The sequence below is a fragment of the Tamandua tetradactyla genome, chromosome 10 (assembly GCF_023851605.1).
Source record: "Tamandua tetradactyla isolate mTamTet1 chromosome 10, mTamTet1.pri, whole genome shotgun sequence".
NCBI classification, from domain to species: Eukaryota; Metazoa; Chordata; class Mammalia; order Pilosa; family Myrmecophagidae; genus Tamandua; species Tamandua tetradactyla.
The window spans coordinates 1,871,279-1,890,073 of NC_135336.1; the positions used below are offsets into that span (position 1 = coordinate 1,871,279).

An 18,795-nucleotide genomic window follows, 5' to 3' on the forward strand; every position below is an offset into this window, starting at 1 on the left:
GAAGAGAAAAAGAAGAAATTAATAAAATCAATCATACACAAGTTAATAGCCTATTCTTATGCAAACCAGCAAGTCTGGATTTCTGCTTTGAGTGCAATCTTTTTCTAGGTGCAAGTAAGTATGAGAGGTCCTATTTAATTGAATGACTGATATTGTGGTAGGAAACATTCTGTTTTATAACAGTGGCCCCTTTGTTCCAGTTTAGTTGAAAAACTGTGGACACAAAGATAGTAGAGAAAACCCCAGGAGAAAAGACCTTGATGTCACTATTAGCCACAGCCCAGGGGAAATTTCAAGGAAATAATCAGCTCCAATTCATGAGAGAAAAAGTAATAAATTGAAATTGCACATAAAACAAATTTTATAAATAATGGAATATTAATATATCTGGAACTTTTAATTTCTTGTGGATTCTAGAGTAAAAGGAACAGAGGAGAGGCCCAGATCATGGGCTCTGTCAGAAGCTCGGAAATAGGGTTCTTCACTTACCCTCATGTTTTTCCTCTAAGGAATGGTGTAATTTTAGCACTCACTTTTGAGGCTAAATTCACAGGATTTGTTTAATGGACAGTTTCCCTTATGGAAATGACCAAAATTAACCATCAAGTGTTCAAATGACATTTATCAGTTTGGTACTAAAGCTCAGCACACTGGTCTGTAGACTGGTTACCACCTTTGACTTCATCCCTTGTTATTCAGTTTTTCATCTGGTAAATTGGTGGCAAATTTTCCACCCTCAGGAGGCTCTGGAAAGCATGACACATGGGGCTAAAAGCATTTGGACTAGTGCCTGTAATATGGTGTGTATTAGGAAGTGTTACAATATTTGTTCTTCATTTTTCACAATAATAGCATGAATGGATTAGTCAGATCCTGTCAGGAAAGCAAAAACTTCTCGATGGTTCTTAGAAGTACTTTTTACCATTCTTTCACTGATTTCAGGTTTAAATCAACTATACTCAAACCACACAACCATTATGGTTTTCAATCATTGCAATACATTGATTTTTTAACTAATGAAAAATTGTATTTACTTAGAAGCATTCAGAATGTCAGTGAAATGATTGCAGGTTGTTTTTTGCAATTACAGAATAGTATTCAATTAACAGAATAACAATTGTTATGGATAAGCTGCATTAGAGACTATTGAAGATGAAAAAACTACCATCCCCATATATCACTAACTTGTGCTGTATACCAAAAAGAGCCTGCTTTGAATTTCCATGCCAATTTACACCCCCATACTGTACAAGGCAAGGTTAGTGACTATTGAAAAGACCACTAGGACAGGGTTATCTAAAGACACATTTGATAGTGTGTTAACTTTACAAAAAAAAGACAAATGTACAGTTTAAAAACAAATCTTATGCAGCCTTACATTTCAATTTTTTTCTTTAGAAGGAGTGAGATGTGCACAGGTGGTTAAATGCTTCATAGACAAGAAAAAAATTACTAGAATGACCTTATTCATCATCATCTTAATCTTCTTCATCTTTCTCCTCATCCACATCTTCATCTTCTTCATCTTCCTCTTCCTCCTTCTTTTTCTTGTTTTCTCTCAGCCTTGATGACTCCCCTTTTGCAGTAACAGGCTTTCCTTTAGTATGCAGCAATATAATTTTTGTATTTCTCTTTCACCTTAGCAGCCTTCTTTTCAAGAAGCTGCTTGCCATCTGCAGTGGTGTTATTTCATGTCTCTCCCAGTTTCTTTGCAACATCAACAATGAATAGACCAGGGTGTTCACCTTTGATTTGGGGGCAATACTCAGAACAAAACAAGAAAAAGCTCAAAGGAAGTCTCTTGGGTGCATTATGATCCTTGAACTTCTTTTTTTTTTTTTTTTAACCCCTTGAGGATAGGTACAGGTTTTCATTTCTCTTTCATAATGAGCCTTGTCCATCCTCGCTATGTCTTCAAATTTTCCTCCCTCATTAGAAGGCATGGTCTTCCACCTCTCTGATCACTTATTAGAAAATTCTGAAAAGTTGACTGAAATGTCAAGGCGCTTCTTATTGTGCTCTCCCCAGCAAGTTTGCATGAAGGCACAGGATGACATGTTGTCTCTCTGCTTCTTAGCATCTTTTTTGCTCATATTTAGTTATTTTTCATCTGCAAGGCTCAGAGTCATCCAGCACCCATACAGCCTGCATTTGCCCTGGAGCTGTCTCTATTGAGCTCAGTGTACTGCAATGAATACATTGGTTTTATCCCATTATGTGGTCTATTTTGAAAAATGCTCAAAATGCAATTGAAAAGCATATTTATTCTGTACCCTGGGAGCATCAATCTATATATGTGCTAATTAGAAACGTTTAGTCAATTGTACTGTACAAGTGCTTCATGCCTACATTGATGTTAAGCTCATGCTTTACAAACTAAGTAAATTGTATTTTTATCTCCTACTATGACTTTAGCTGTTTTAAAATTCTCCTTTGTGTTCTGCCATTCTGTGCAGTATATGTTTAGATGCTATGATAGTAAGTGCATATAAGTTTGGAAATATCTTTTCCTATTAAAGACACACATAACTTCCTGAACCCAGATATTTACCCCCTCAGTACTCTACATTCCTTCTGCATCTAGTGTAACCATCTGTGATGATATCTCCATAGCCTGAAAAACTTCTATTAACATTTCTTGTACCTTCAGACAGATGGCATAGAATTTTCTCTCCTTCTCTTTGTCATAACTTTATTTTTTCACATGCTTCAATACTCTCAGAAGTATCCATTTTTTTACTTCTAACATTGATTAGTAAGGCTACTCAAATTTCATAAAAACGGTATCTTACATTAAGTTTTCTTTTGTAGCTGCAATTTTTACTCTTCATAAGTTCAATCAGATTGTTCTATGTCCTGTGTCAGTGTTTTTTTCTTTCTCATTTCAGAGACAATTTTGTCATATTAACAGCCCATGTTTTATTTATTCATTCATCTAATAATGGATATTTTGGTTGTTAACAGAATTTTACTTTTAGGAAAAAGAATGTCCAATTAGATTATTTTGACACACATAAATGCCAATTTTTCTTGAGTATGTAGAAGAGGAATTCCTAGATCAAAAGTGCATTTGTGTATTTTTCATAATATATAATGACAAGTCATTTACCAAAGTGAAGAAACCCTTTTGCACACCTTCCAGGAACAAATGAAAAATTCATTTACTCCACTTACATGACAAAATGATACTCTAATTCCCTAAAACTTTAACAACTCTAAAGAGTGTGCACTGGTGTATCACAGAGGTATTAGCTTTCATTTTAAATATAATAACTATGTTTGGTATCTACACAAATGCTTATCGATCATATTTATTATTTTCTGTAATACCTCAAATTAGTTTACTTATTTTATTATTGGAATTTTGGAAGGAATTTTTCATATGTTAGATATTAATATGCTTCCAGCTATATTATTATAATTACATAGAATCCATTATTTTACTTGCTTTCTATTTCTATTACTGATGCAATTTAATGAACAGAAGTTAAGAATTTTAATTACATCCAATTTCATTAGTTTTCAGTTTATGTCCAGTGCCTTTACAAATACAGTTAAGAAATCCTTTCTTATACCAAATTAGGAAGTTTGTCTGCTACATATTTTTTCTAGAAGCTTTTTTCTTTCTTATTATTTTCCTCAATAGGTAAAAATTATTTACCTATCATCAATATTGTATTGATATTCAGGAATTCTCAGAATTATGGGTAAAGTTTGATTTTTTAAATCTAAATATTATTACCCAGGAAATTTTATTTAAAAAAACCATTCATTTGTCCGGAAATTTTTTTTGATGTCCAATTTAAATAAAGGTAAGGCATTATTTTTCAGTCTGTATATGCACTCTCAATTGTTTTCCATTGCTCTGGTTATCAGTATTCAACAAATACTACATGGTCTCAGTTACTGTAACTCTATAGAAGTCTTGAAATCTTGAACTTCTCCATCATTATTCTTATTCAAAAATTTCATGGATATTATGGATATCTTCTGATAATTTTATTCAGATTGCAATTAATTGTATAGGTAGTTTGGTAAGAAACAATTTCTAAGGAAAAAAAAGGATACAGGAGCAGAGAGAATATTCAAAGAAAGAGTGACAGAAAACTCCCCAAATTTAGCAAAAAGAGGTGAATATGCAAATCCAAGAAGTTCAAAGAACACTAACCAGGATACATTTGATGAAAAATGCATTCTGACACATGTTGATCAAACTGTTGAATGCAAAGGACCAGAAGTAAGTTCTGAAAGCTGAAAGGTAAAAGCAACATGTAATGTACAAGGGAGTACCATTAGATTAGGTGCTTATTTCTCATCAGAAACCATGGAGGCAAGAAAGCAGTGGATTGAAATATTTAATGTGTTGAAAGAAAACAATTGGCAACCAATAATTTTATATCTGGCAAGACTTCCTTTTAAAAATGAGGGAGAGATTAAGACATTTCCAGATAAGCAAAAGCTAAGGGAGTTTTTCATCACTGGACCTGCCCTATAAACAATGCTAAAGGGAGTTTTTCACTGAATAGAAAAGCACTATAAAGTAGTTCGGAGTGGTATAAACAAATAAAGACATCCAGGAAAGGTAACAATTTGGGTAATTATAATAGTGATTAATATTTTATTGTATTGCTTGATATGTAAATCCTTCTAAATGTGCAAAGATGAAACTTCATAAAATGTAACGATAAATTTATGGTTTGGGACATATGATTTACAAGGATATAATATGCAAGAAGTACACAAAAATGGGGGACAGTGTAGGGTATAAGAACAGTGTATATCATAAGTACATGATAGTCAATAGGTAATTGAAATCAAATTGGTATCAAATAAAATATTATTATGTACTTATGATTTTAAATTTTAATACCATGTTAACCACAAGGAAAACAAGTGAAAATAGATCCATATAGAAATAAGAAGGAACACAATATGCTAAAACACAAAAAATGAAATAAATATGAAAATGAGCGTTAATGGAAAATTAAGAGACAAAAGTTCTTTTCTGTTTTCCACTGACCTGAGGAGAAACCTGGGAAGATAGCATGATCAATGATAAGTATTGAATTGAATAGTTTGCACATTATTCCTGCCAACTATGAGAACATAACATTTCCTTTCACCATGTGGAACATTGGCAGGACAGACAATTTGCTTCATATTTGCAACTGAGGTTGTCTAATATGTTGCAAAGGATTATTTAGTATATTGTAAATATTTATAATTGATAGCTTTGTATTGCAAAATATGTAAGGGAAGGAAAGCTAACAATCAAAAAATATTCCTTGTGCCCTTTTCTAATCATTCCATCTGTACCTTCTCCAATTATTTTTTATTTTTTATTTTTTTCCTCCCCCAATTTTTTTTATTAATTAAAAAATTAACTAACACAACATTTAGAAATCATTCCATTCTACATATACAATCAGTAATTCTTAATATCATCACATAGATGCATATTCATCATTTCTTAGTACATTTACATCGATTTAGAAAAAGAAATAGAAAGACAACAGAAAAAGAAATAAAACGATAATAGAGAGAAAAAGAAAAAAAGAAAAAAAAACTATACCTCAGATGCAGCTTCATTCAGTGTTTTAACCTAATTACATTACAGTTAGGTAGTATTGTGCTGTCCATTTCTGAACAAATTTTAAAATCATATCCAGGCACCCACTGATAAACTTTCTGTCATTTTAGATTAGTTTCATTTTCTAGGTTTTTAAATGAATGGAATCATATAGCATGCATTATCTTTTGTTTTATTACTTTAATTCAGTATGATTAATTTGAGATCAATCAATGTTGTCCCAAGTATCAAAGGTTCACCAGAGAAATGAATATCAACACCGCAATGAGCTATTGCTGCATACCCAGAAGATGGCTTCATACCGTAAAAAAAAATAAAATAAGAAATGGGGGTGAATATGTCGAGAAGTTGGAAGAGTTATGCTTGCTGATAGTTATGTAAACTGGTGAAGATATTGTGGATATCAACTTAGGCTGTTGCTCAATAAATTGAATATAAAACTAGCATATGAGACAGTATTTTAGTTTCCTAAGTTGCTCAAAGCAAATACCATGAAATAGTTGGATTAAATAATGGAAATGTATCAGCTTACAGTTTTGATGCCTAGAAAATATCCAAATTAAGCCATCATAAAGGCAATACTTTCTTCCTGAAGGCTGACTGCTGACAATACTTGGCTCCTATGCCACATGTCATGGTACATTGTGGTTTCTGCTGGTATCTCCCTTCTCTAATGGGTTCTATTGATTTTAACATCTTGCTTCCATTGCTTTCCCCTATCTCTTCCTATTCATCCCATTTATAACATATTTGCATTTGCCTTGGACAGCCTTCTGTTCTGGGTTCTATTGATTTCAGCTTATTGCTTCCATGGCATTCTCCTATCTCTGTTTTCATTCCATTTATAAAGGGCTCCAGTAATAGGATTAAGACCTGAATGTGGTGGATCACACCTGAACTGAAGTAGCCATATCAAAAGGTTGTACTTACAATAGGTTTATACCTGCAGGAATGGATTATATGCAAGAACAGCTATTTCTGGGGTACTTAAAGATTCACACTTCGAATTCTGGACCACAGAAAGACATGTTCTTTCTATATGCAAAATGCATTCATTCAGTCAAAATAACCCTGAAGACTTAAATCATTTCTGAAACAATGCTTAGTATAAAGTGTGATCAAAATCACTTATATGTGTGGTCTGTCATAGGGTATCATTTTCTTCTATCTATGAAAACTATAGAACAAGCTATCTGCTTCCAATATATAAAGAAAGGACCAGCATAGGATAAATATTTCCATTCCAACAGGGGAAAACTGGAAGGAAAATAGTGGTCAGAGTTCCCACACAATTCCAAAACACATACAGCATAAGATTTCAAGATCTGAGAGCCCCCTATGGAATGATGCTTTGTTCTCCAGGCCTCATAGCACAGCAGCTACTAATTTCCACGTACTTGTATAATGGCCAAGTTCTCCCCATATATTGGAGTGAAGGCACCACCCTCTCAAAATATTTGGGTGATCAATAGTCTCCCCACTATCCCTCAGGGCAGAGAATACAATCTCTGAGAACACTGGGGTGGGAGTGCTTTTCCTGAAAAATGGGTAAAAATAGTCTACTCCCTTCAAGCACTGGAGAAAATTCACCATTTCCGCATATGTGGGTCAGTGTGCTTTCCTGGCCCAAATACATGCCTTTGATCCAGACCTCAGCTTCCATGGTCCTGCCATTGAAATGAATGATTTTTTGCATCTATCGGTCCCTTTTAGTCCAGGCTGGCAGAAATTGCATTCATACAGATCTAAAAATAATTGTCAATTGTGCATACAGAGCACAGGAGTCAAATAATCAGACAAAAGAGTTTTCCACAGAATCCTTCCTGCGTAAGTGCATTTCCAATCCTGACTTCCACAGAGGTTACTGACTATTCCAAGTTCAGTTAAACACTCACAGGGAGCAATATTCTCTGGGGATTTGCTTTCCAGAAACAAAGAATTTTTCAATAATTAATTTCTGGTTTATTTGTGCCCATGAGTTCAGTTCTCAGCTTATTCCTTCTACATTTTACTGTAAGCTTTAATATTTAAAAGCGTTGCTCATGTTTGCATATATTTTTGTCACTTGCTAGCTGTATATTGAATTGGATGTGATGTTTGGATGAATGAGTCAATTATAGTTAAATTATATGCATACATACTCATTAGAACTATTCTATAGATGCTATTACTTATTAGTTGATAACTGAACATAATCTAAATAGAGAATGAAGACTACTATTTTGTCAAACCCTCTCAATACCTGACATGCAGTTGTAATCTTTTCCAAGCCCCAAAAGTAGAAAAATATATAATTTCCACTTCTACTACTATGATATTTGATGGTGATTTTATTTGAAATTCACCTTCAAGAGTCCTCTCTCTGGTGACCATTTTCTTATAACAGATACTTAGTTTTCTTAATGACATATTATCCTTATTTTGATATTTGACCCTTTTACTTCTATTTTAGTATTATCTTAAGTCTCTTGTGGTCTCATCTTGTTTCTTTTCTATCCTAGATACTATGAAATGTCTTATGTACTTTTAATTTTTCAGAAATTATATACTGTAATTATCGTTGTAACTCTGCAGTTTGGGAAGTAATATTCACAAGTTTTAGAAAGAAATGAATGAGCCAATGAAGTGGAAAGGGAAGTTATTAGACAATAGAAATATAAGTGTGCAAGAGCAAGCAATCAAAGCCAGGTTTGTGTACACGGATGGCACAATACCTGCACCAGAACCCCTGATCCTACTGAGCATCACTGTTTCTCACTACACAAAACCAGATTCCTTGTATCTGCTCACCATTTACTTGTGTGGTGGTTTGATGCAGTATGTACCCCAGAAAATAATGTCCTTGAATATATGGGTGTGAAACCATTGTAAGTAAGATCTATTGATAAGATTACTTTAGTTAAGTTGTGGCCCAACTCAATCAGGATGAATCTCAATCTTACTAAAGTCCTTTATTGGTAGAATGAAATGAAGATGGACAGAAAACCATAGGAAGCAAGAAACTGAAATTAAACACAATCCAGAAAAGAGGGAGAGATCAAGAAAGACTGCCATATGCATTGCCATGTGATGGGAACACAAAGCCAAGGGTCATCATCAGCCAGCCCCAGAATGCCAGACTTTGGTGGACACCATTGCCTTGATAATGCAATGATTTGGCCTCAAAAACTGTGAGCTAATAAATTCACATTGTTTTAACCAACCCATTGTATTGTAACTGCTTGAGCTGCACAGGAAAGAAAAAATACGTATAGTGCACTCCAGCTGCTGAGTACTACAGAAACCACAAGAGTGAGGCCCTTAGATATACCATGACAACACTGCAGTACATAAATGAACCAGTGCTTTATTCATTTCCCACAAATTCCTACCACGTGGATCAGGACAATTGTTAAAAATTACCTCCAGTATAATGTCCAAACTCCACAGTCCATCAACACTCAATTAGGTAATTTCATTGTTACCAAGAGAAAGATAACCAATAAGACACCCTCACCAAATAGGAAATCTAAATTTCCCCTTAACTCTTATCCCTCCTCTTATTATTTATTCCTGGTGTTGCTGTGGTATTACTGATGTTTCCCTGTTAAACATATCCCATAGAATACAATAGCAGTTTTCTCCCTATACCTTGAATTTAAACACTCTTTGTACAAGAATCATACCTTTGAAGTAGTTCATGCTAGAACTTATTTATATTTGTAGTGTTAATCAGTGAGACCCATCGGTCTATATAACCCCTTTCAATAATGTTTCCCTTCAATATGTTAATATTACTTATAGATCTACTAGTGACCCACCTTCCCTTACATTTGAGTTCAACCTCATTATCTAACCATCCACCCATCTCTAGCTTCTATGTATCTCTAAGTCCCCTATATTCTTTATTATAAGCCTCCAATTTTACCTTTACCATGGTCATAAAAGTGGAGTCATACGGTATCTATCCTTTTGTGTCTGGATTATTTCACTCAGCATTATCTCCTCAAGGCTCACCCATTTTCTCATGTGCTTCAGGATGTCATTTTGTCTTATTGCTGCATAATATTCCATAGTATGCATATGTTTGTTAATCCAATAATCTGTTGGTGGGCACTTGTATTGTTTCCATTATTTTGCAATTGTGAATAACGCTGCTATGAACATCAGCATGCAAATGTCTGTGTCACTGCTTTCAGCTCTTGTGGGTATGTTCTGAGTAATGCCATTACAGGGTCAAAGGGCAACTCGATATTTAGTTTCCTAAGGAACTGCTAAGCAATCTTCCATAGCAGCTATTACCATTACACATTTCCACCAGCAATGCATAAGTGTCCCAACTTCTCCACATCCTCCTCAACTTTTGTAGTTTCTTGTTTGTTTATTAGTAGCCATTTTTACTGTTGTGAGGTAGTATCTCATTGTACAAATACTTGATCTGTATTTCCCTTACAGCTAATGAAAATGAGCATCACTTCATGTGCTTTTGAGCCATTTGTATTTGCTTTTCATAAAAAATTCCTATTCATATCTTTAGTCCATTTTATAATTTTATAATTGGGTTTTTTGTTCTTTTGTGGTTGAGTTGTATGAGTTCGTTATGTATACAGGATAACAAACCTCTGTCTGATGTGTGATTTCCAAATATTTTCTACAATTGAGTTGACTGCCTTTTCACCTTTTTGACAAAAAGTCTATTTAAAAAAATTTTATTAATAAAACCAATCAACATACAGCATGAACATTCTTAATGTATGAACATTCCATATTTGGTGTGCAATCAGTGGCTCACAATATCATCACATAGTGGTTTATTTGTCACCATGATCATTTATCAGATCTCATTTCTCATAGGGTATCATTTTCTTCTATCTGTGAAAACTATAGAACAAGCTATCTGCTTCCAATATATAAAGAAAGGACCAGCATAGGATAAATATTTCCGTTCCAATAGGGGAAAACTGGAAGGAAAATAGTGGTCAGAGTTTCCACACAATTCCAAAACACATGCCAGAAAAAGAAATAAAAAGAAAAAAGAAAGACCTCATATGTACCATACCCTTTACCCCACCCTCTCATTGATGATAGTAGTTCCCTCTACCCAATTTATTTTAACATTTTCCCCTGTTACTTATTTGTTTTTAATTCATATTTTTTACTAATCTATCCATATCATAGATAAAATGAGCATCAGAACAAGGTTTTCACAATCACATGGTCACTTTGCAAAGGCTATATCATATTTATAAAATCATCTTAAAGAAACATGGCTACTGGAACACAGCTCTACAGTTTCAGGCACTTCCCTCTAGTTTCACTAATATACCTTAAACTAAAAAGGGGTTATCTATATAATGTGTAAGAATAACCTCCAAGATAACCTCTTGATTCTATTTGAAATCTCTCAGCTGCTGACACTTTATTTTGTCTCAATTTCTATCTTCTGTCAAGAAGGTTTTCTCTATCCCTTGATGTTGAGACCCAGCTCATTCTAGGATTTCAGTCCCATTATTCCAGGGAGGTTTACACCCCTGGGGTCATGTCCCATGTAAAGAGGGGGAGGGCAGTGAGTTTGCTTGCTGTGTTGGCTAAGAGAGTGGCCACATCTGAGCAACAGAAAAAAGTTGTCTGGAGGTGACTCTTAAGCCTAATTTTAAGTAGGCTTAGCCATTCTTTGTAGGGATAAGTTTCATATGAACAAACCCCAAGATTGAGGGTTTAGCCTACTGATTTTGTTGTCCTTTCTGCTTGTAAGAATATCAGGCCTTCTCCAAATGGAGAAGTTGAATTTCCCTCTTTCTCACCATTCTGCCAAGAGGACTTTACAAGTACTTTTCTATTCTCTGTTCAAATTACTCTGGGATTTACTGGGGCATCACTCTGGATAAACCTACAAAATCTCATACCCTACTGAAGTTCCATGCACTTATGGTGTTCAATGAAACTGTCCATATAAGTTATATTAGGAGATGCACTAGTCAAAATATAAATGTTGTACCAAATAAACATTTTCTGCTTTAGTCTCATACATAAGTTAAAATCTTAACATATGTATTACGATCTATTTTCAACACCCTGCAATATTGACATTGTTTTGTTCTTCCTCATGCAAAAACTTTTTTACTTTGGACATTTAGTCACTATCATTGTATACTCTAGGCATTCTAGATTATACCATCTCAATCTTTATTGTCTATCTTTCCTTCTGATTTGATCTGTGCCCCCAGCCCTCCTTTCTCTATCATTCTCACATTGTTTCATTCAGTGTACTAACATAATTGCACTACAGTTAGGTAGTATTGTGCTATCAATTTCTGAATTTTTACAGTCAATCCTGTGGCACAATCTGTATCCCTTCAGCTCCAATTACTCAATATCTACCCTATTTCTATCTCCTAATGAACTCTGTACTTAACTGAAATTCCCTAAGTTCATTCATTAATGTTAGTTCATATCAGTGACACCATACAGTATTTGACAAAGTCAAATGAGGTGCAAAAAAGTGTTTGATTTTGAGGAGTTCCCATTTATCTATTTTTTTTTTTTTTGCTGCTTGCATTTTTGGCTGTAAAGTTTAAGAAGCTACATCCTATTACTAGGTCTTGAAAATGTTTCCCTACATTTTCTTCTAGATAGTTTATGGTACTAGTTCTTATATTTAGGTGTTTGATTCACTTTGAGTTAATTTTTGTATAGGGTGTGAGGTAAGGTTCCTCTTTCATTCTTTTGGCTGTTGATACTCAGTTCTCCCATGCCTATATATTGAAAAGACAATTTTGTGCCAGTTCAGTGGATTTGGGGCCCTTGTCAGAAACAAGTTGACCATATATTTGGTTGTCTATTTCTGCACTCTCAATTAAGTTCCATTGGTCGGTACTTCTATCTTTGTGCCAGGACCATGCCAGTTTGACTATTATTGGCTTTATAATGTTTTAAAATCAGGAAGTGTTAATCCCCCCACTTCATTATTCCTTTTTAAGATGCTTTTAGGTACTTATGGTCTCTTTTCCCTCCAGATGAATTTGGTAACTAGATTTTCCAAGTATTCAAAGTAGGTTGTTGGAATTTTGATGGTACTGCATTGAATCTGTAGATCGATTTGGGTTGAATTGACATTTTAATTATACCTTACCTACATATCCATGAGCAGGGACTGCCTTTCCACCTATTTAGATCTTTGATTTCTTTTAGCAATGTTATGTAATTTTCTGTGTACCAGTCCTTTATGTCCCCAGTTAAATTCATTTCTAAGTGCGTGACTCTTTTAATTCCTATTTTGATTGGAATGTTTCCCTTAACTAACTCCTCAGCTAGGTCATTGCTTGTGTATACAAATGTTACTGAGTTTTGCATATTAATTTTATATCCTGCCACCTTGCTGAATTTGTTTATTAGCTCAAGTAACTTTGTTGTAGATTTTGCAGGATCTTCCAAGTATAGTATCATATCATCTGCAAATAATAAGAGTTTTATTTCTTCCTTTCCAATTTGGATGCCTTTCATGTCTTTCTCCTGCCTGATTGCTCTAGCTAGAACTTCTAATACAATGTTGAATAATAGTGGTGACAGTGGGCATCCTTGTCTTGTTCCTGATCTCAGGGGGAAACCTTTCTCTCTCACTCTATTGACTACGATGTTGGCTATCATTTTCATATAGTCCCTTTATCATATTGAGGAAGTTACCTTTTATTCCTATCTTTTGGAGTGTTTTTATCAGAAAAGGAAGCTGAATTTGATTGAGTACTTTTTCAGCATCATCCAAGATTATCATGTGATTTTTCCCTTTCTATTTGTTAATGTGCTGTATTATGTTAATTGATTTTCTTGTGTTGAAACATCCTTGCATTCCTGGTATAAACTCCACTTGGTCATGGTATATAATTCTTTTAACCTGTTGTTGGATTAGATTTGCTAATATTTTACTGAGAATTTTTGCATTTATGTTCATTAGGGAGATTGGCCTGCAGTTTTCTTTTCTTATGGCATCTTTATCCAGTTTGAGTATTAAAATGATATTAGCTTCATGAAATGAGTTAGGTAGAGTTTCTCTTTCCTCAATTTTTTGGAAAAGTTTGAGCAGGATTGGTGTTAGTTCATTTTAGAATGTTTGATAAAATTCCCCTGTGAAGCCATCTGGCCCTAGGCTTTTCTTTGTAGGAAGATTTTTGATGACTAATTGAATCTCTTTACTTGTTATTGGTTTGTTGAGATCTTCTATTTCTTCCTGAGTTAGTATGGCTTGGTTGTGTGTCTCCAGGTATTTGTCCATTTCATCTAAGTTGTCTAGTTTGTTGACATATAGTTGTTCATATCCTCTTATGATTTCTTCAGTATCTGTGGTAATACACCCCTTCTCATTTCTGATTTTTAAAATTTGCATCCTCTCTCTTTTTTCTTTGTCAGTCTTGCTAGTGGCTCATCAATTTTATTCATTTCCTCAATGAAGCAATTTGGTTTTATTGATTTTTTCTGTTGTTCTTTTGTTCTCCCATTCATTTATCTCTGCCTTAATCTTTGTTATTTCTCTTCTTCTATTTGCTTTTGAGTTAGTTTGCATTTTTTCTTCAAGTTCCTCCATGAGGAACTTGAATTTTGCTCTTCCTTGTTTTTTAATATAGGTCTTTAGGGCAATAAATTTTCATCTCAGTAGAGCCTTTGCCACATCCCACAAGTTCTGATAAGTTATACTCTCATTTCCATTCATCTCTAGATAGCTCCTGATTTCTCTAGCAATTTCTTCTTTGACCCACTGGTTATTTAACAGCATGTTATTCAATCTCCATATATTTGTGAATGTTCTTATTCTTTGGTAGTTTTGAGATCCAGCTTCATTCCATTGTAATCAGAGAAAGTGCTTTGAATAATTTCAGTATTTTTAAATTTATACAAATCTGTTTTGTGTCCCAGCATATGATCTGTCTTGCAGATTTTTCCATGAGCACTAGAGAAGAATGCATATCCTTGTGCTTTGGGTTGCAATGTCCTATATATGTCTGCTAGGTCTAATTCATTTATCAAGTTATTTAACTTTTATATTTCCTTATTGATCTTCTGTCTGGTTGTTCTATCTATAGAGGAGAGTGTTGTATTCAAGTCCATACTATTATTGTTGAAGTGTCTATCACTCCTTTCAGTTTTGCCAATGTCTGTTTCATGTACTTTGGAGCTCCTTGGTTGGGAGCATAGACATTTATGATTGTTATATCTTCTTGGTGAATTGAACCTCTATTAGTAGACAGTGTCCTTCTTTGTCTCTTATGATGTCTTTACAAATATAGTCTATTTTGTCCAATGTTAGTATAGCTACTCCTGCTTTCTTTTGGTTACAACTTGTGTGGAAAATATTTCTCCATCCTTTCACCTTAAATCTATTTGTATCCTTGTGTCTAAGATGAATCTCTTGGAAGCATCATATAGCTGGATTATGTTTCTTGATCCATTCTGCTAATCTGTATCTTTTAATTAGTATGTTTAGTCCATTAGCATTCAAATTTATTACTGAAAATGCATTTCTTGAATCCACCATCTTATCTTTTTAAATTTTATTTATCATATTTATATATTCTCTTCCTTCTTTCTCTTTGTATTCTTTAAATTACCCTTAGTGGTGTTCTTCAATTCTGTGTCCTCCTACAGACTTCTTTCTCTTGCCTTTTATTTTCACTGGCAGAACTTCTTTTAGTAGTTCTTATAGGGCCAGTCTCTTATTTACAAATTCTTTCAGGACTTCTTTGTCTTTGATAACTTTAATCTCTCCCTCAGTTTTGAAGGGCAATTTGGCTGGGGGCACTGAATTCTTGACTGGAAGACTTTCTCTTTCAAGATCTTGAATATATCACACCACTGCCTTCTCATCTAGTTGAGTAGACTGAACTCAGACTTACTTGGTTTCCCTTGTATGTGCCACTTTTAGGATTTTCTGTTTCTCTTCAACTTTTGACAGGCTGATTAGTATGTGTCTTGGGGAAGGCCTATTTGGATTTATTCTGTTTGGAGTTTGTTGGGCTTCTTTGACTTGTATATTTATGTCCTTTTTAAGGGTTGGGAAGTTTTCCTCCATCATATCCTCAACCACTCTTCCTATCCCCTTACTCCTGTCTTCTCCTTCTGGGACACTAATGATTCTTATGTTTGTGTGCTTTGTATTGCCTATCATTTCCCTGAGATCCAATTCAAATTTTTTTCATCTTTTTTGCCATTTGCTGTTTTGAATCTTCAAAGTCAGTTATCCTGTCCTCTATATCACTTATTGTTTCTTCTGTCTCTTCAGATCTGCTGTTGTGTGTCTCTAGTATGTTTTTTATTTGGTCAACAGAGTCTAATCTCTGTAACATCTTCTATTTTTCTATATATTCTTTCAAATTATGCTCTTATACTGTCTTCTTCATCTTTATGTCATTTGCTATTCCACTTATTTTATTAAGTAGAGTTGTATGAACATCTTTGATTAGTTGTTCCAACATCTGTGTCTCCTCAGGTGTTTTAATTTGGTCATTAGGCAGGGCTATATCTGTCTGCATTGTGATATGTTTTGTGATCTTTGACTGTCATCACAGAGTGTAAACATCTTGATCAATTTACTTTGGGAGTTGATTTCTTTCAGTAGTCTAAGGCCTTGTGTTTGCAGGATAATTGTACAGCAGAGCTCATGTTATGGGGTGGGGTACTTAGTGTGGTATTTGTTTCAGGGCAGTTATAGGTGTAGGTTGGGGGTATTACACTCATACCTGTGAATTGTGGTTGCTCAGTGGCCAAAGAAGATGTAGCTGTGCAGGTACATCAATCTGGGGAGCATAACTCTGGTGTGCAGTGGTCTAAGGCACGGAGCCCCATGTGCACCTGTGCAGAGCAGCAGGTCAACATTATGTCTTCATGGATTGGGGGCAGATATAACCCGGCTGCTCAGATCAGCACTTTCTCAGAGCTGGGAAGTGTGGCTGGTGGCTGTGCACATGTGCTGTTCTGGGACTGCTATAAACTGAGCTTCCCAGAGCTGAATGATGTGATTGGGGGTGCATGCACATGCATGGGCCTAGGAATGGCATAAATTGATGCAGAGAGTTCAGGGGGGTTGGTTTGAGGCTGTGTGACTCGATATACAGTGAGCAGGGGCAGCCTGGGTATGGAAGCTAGTGCCCACAGCCTTTGTGCACTGGCAACAGCCTGCAGGAAACAGGGAGGGGGAGGTAGTGCTCAGGAGGGGTGCCGGAGAGGTGGGTTGCGCTGCACTTGGAGCGGGATGTTTTGATATATAGTGTTCTGATTTTCACTCATCACAAGATATTTACCATTGCTCTTGTGATTTTTTTCCTTTGATCTATTGGTTGCTTAAAATGTCTTCTCTGACTTCCATACATTTGTGGCTTTTCCAGTTTTCTGTCTGTTATAGATTTCTAGCTTCATCCCATTGTGACCAGAGAAGATGCTTTGTATAATTTCATTCTTTTAAATCTTATTGAGAATATCTTGTGATGCAACATTTGATATATCCTGGAGAATGATCCATGTGCACTTGTGAAGAAAGTGTATTCTATCATTTAGGCATGCGGTATCCTGCATGTGTCAGTTAGGTTTAGTTCATTTTTTCTAATGTTCAAGTTCTCGATTTCCTGATTGACCATCTATCTAGAAGTTCAATGAGTTGATGAAAGTGGTGTATTGAATTCTTCAACTTGATGGTAGAGATGTTTATTTTTCCCTTATGTTTCAAAATTGTTTCCCTCACGTATTTGGGGGCACAGTGGATGAGGTTCATAAATGCACATTATCTGATGTGTGGTTTCCAAATATTTTCTCCCTTTGGGTTTGGCTGCCCTTTCACCTTTTTGACAAAGTCATTTGAGGCACAGAAGCTCTTCTTCTTAAGCAGTCCCCATTTATCTTTTTTTTTTCTCTGCTTGTACTTTAGGTGTAATGTTTAAGAAACTGCTTCTGGTTACTAGATCTTGATGATGCTTCCTTACATTTTCTTCTAGAATTTCTATGGTACTGGCATTTATATTTTGAATATTTTTGTATAAAATTTAAGTTAGGGAGCCTCTTTTATTCTTTTGCTACTGATATCCAATCTCCCATGCCCATTTATTTGTCATTGGATTATTAGTAAGCTTTGAAGTCAGAAAGTGTTAGCATTCCCAGATCCCTTTTCTTTTTTAGGATATATTTAGCTATTCAGGGTCTCTTACTCTTCCAAGTAAATTTGATAACTATCTTTTCCAAGCCTTCAAAATAGGTGTTGGGATTTTGATTGGTATTGCATTGGATTTGTTAATTTGGGTAGAACTGACATCTTAACAACATTTAACCTTCTTGCCCAGAGAATGAAATGTCTTCACATCTATTTAGGTCATTTTTAAATTTCTTTTAGCAATATTTTATAGTTTTCTGTGTACAAGTCCTTGACATCCTTATTTAGGCTTATTCCAAGATGCCTGATTCTTTTGGTTGCTACTCTATTGTTTGTCCACAAGAGGGCACAAGCCCACAAGTACATCTTATTCTGCTTGTGTGTGCCGCACCCACTGTTTGGGTCACCCAAACTGATCATACTTTCTCTCCATCTTCATGGCACCACTTTCAGTTTTTCACCTGTTGCTCAAAGAGAAAGTAGGATAGTTTAAAAATAGAATTCAAAAGAAGAAAAACACTATATATGTCAAGATTTTTATCCCTACTCTGATAGATGGGATGGGTCAAACAGGTAAAGAAACTTAAGAAAGACAAAAGCTAACCCAACTTAAGGAGCAAATATAAAAATATATATAAGTGGTATGCATAATTGATAAGAAAAGAGGAATCAAATGAAGTGGTTGTCAGAAAAAAGGTTTTAGAAAGGAGATTTTTGAACAGAGTTTTCCTACTAAGGACATCGAGAATTATTTTCAAGGATGTATTCCAGTTTACTGGTTTTCTTAGTGATTTTCATGAGTAAGCTATCTGGAGGAAAAGAGACCACTATATGTATTTCTAGTGATGGTAAATTTTCTCCCTGTTTGTAAACTAAGGAAATCTACATTTATAGATAGATTTTCTAATTAAATACACATATTTAAATGTTTTTGTTACTAAAAAATAGTACAATATTAGAGGCTTTTAAAAAGTCCATCTATCAAAAAGTCTACTCATATGTTTTTTTACTGTTTGGGTTGCAAGGAAAAAAGATTCAGGCTTACATAAATGAGGGGTGTTTTTGAAAGAATACTTAGAGCCATAAAGGAAATGTACTG

General features: G+C 34.7%; 1 pseudogene; it reads right to left on the reverse strand.

Moving 5' to 3' along the window:
• Window positions 1-1,478: 1,478 nt before the first annotated feature.
• On the reverse strand, window positions 1,479-2,093 carry LOC143647777 (high mobility group protein B1-like 1 pseudogene; annotated as a pseudogene).
• Window positions 2,094-18,795: the final 16,702 nt, after the last annotated feature.